Source organism: Fragaria vesca, linkage group LG2, assembly GCF_000184155.1.
Source record: "Fragaria vesca subsp. vesca linkage group LG2, FraVesHawaii_1.0, whole genome shotgun sequence".
In the NCBI taxonomy this organism is placed as follows: Eukaryota; Viridiplantae; Streptophyta; class Magnoliopsida; order Rosales; family Rosaceae; genus Fragaria; species Fragaria vesca.
The window spans coordinates 31972716-31974374 of NC_020492.1; positions in this window are offsets into that span (position 1 = coordinate 31972716).

A 1659-nucleotide genomic window follows, 5' to 3' on the forward strand; every position below is an offset into this window, starting at 1 on the left:
TAAATGTAGTTGTGTACAAGAGAAAAAAAGTCTGTACTCTTAAGACTATAGATCCAATAATAGACAAACATAGTTGTTGGATGTACGTCTGATGGATGGTTAAACTTGGTAGCTGATTCGTTGTTACAAGAACCCAGACTTTTATCGGTTGTTGGCCGAGCATATTAGCATGTGTTAAGGATTCCGGGAGATCTTGGGATGACTCACCCAATGGTTTATCATTGTGGTCAAATACTGTCTTAGTATATGTTACCTATATTGGTTGACCGGTTGCCTAATTCGACATCCATTGGATCTATGGACATGTCAGTATTTACTCATAAGCCAAAACAACCCTAGTATGAAAACACATATCACGCCACTAAGAGCATAGTCTCCTTGATATTGTTAAGCGTGTAATCCCTTGTATATGCGATTAAGCTCATCAAGGAAAACTCACCATAGACGTACATCAGGGACATAGGGGTGGGTAAAAAATCCTGAAAAGAAGTTTGGTTTGATTATGTTTAAGGATAACTCACTTTGCACTTTGTGTGTGTCTTGGTATAATGTTGATAGGATTAGTAATATCTACCTAAAAGGTAATTTGTAATCATTTATATGAAGAGGCTCCTATCAATGAATACATGTTAGTGTTTATAAGGTAAATGTCCATTTAGTACTAATTTTAAGAGCAAATTGCCCATTCTAATAAAAACCATTTTCCAATGCCCATATGCACAAATCTTAAGCAAAAGATCATATTGTCCGTTAAAATAACCTAACTCTCCTATCTCTCTCATTTCCCTGATCAGGCTTCTCTAAGGGTGGGCATAGAAAACCGTAATCCCGAACCCGTCCAGGGCCTGTCCTGAAATTTACCGGGAATTTCGGGACGGGACGGGATTTAAATCTCAAAACGTTACGTCCGTCTTGTCCCGTCCTGTTTATATATAATGGGACGGATAATTCAAGACCCATTTAGGCCCGTCCCGTTCCGACTATTTTAATAATTGATTGTTTATTGATTAATATGTGATTTGAGCATTTCATTTAAGTGTTTTGATCTTAGCTATTTGTTTCTTTGAGTTACTAAGTTGTCTCCAATTCAATAACAATGATGTTTAATATTTTAATTTGTTGATTGTTGTAGACTCTTTTCTTGCGACAAATTTAGAGAAAGTAAGTAGTATAAACTCTCTTATTATACTGTGTTGTACTTGTAAATATGTTACAATTACTTATTCATACATAATAGAGTAGAGAGTACTATAAAACTATGGAACTCTTTCTTTTGCTTACAAGTTTATTTTCAACTTTTTTTATCCAGGATTGGGCCTGTCCCGTCCCGTCCCAATCGGGATAGGGCCCGAGTGGGATGAAATCTAAAAAATGTAAAGCCCGTCCCGTCCTATCCCGATTTCAATGTCCGAAAAGGGCCGTGGGATTAGCTCTATCCCGTCCCATCCCATCCCATGCCCAACCCTAGGCTTCTCTCTCTCTCTCTCTCTCTCGATTGACTAGAAGACAGCCAACGCCTCAACGACAACGCATAATCCAGATCTAGATCGAAGTTGTTGATGTGGAGGTTGTCGTCATTGTTGAAAAGACGACAGAAACGGTGACGGATATCGAAGAACTCCTAAACTAGATCCTTGAAAGGGTGTCGGCTCTATCTCT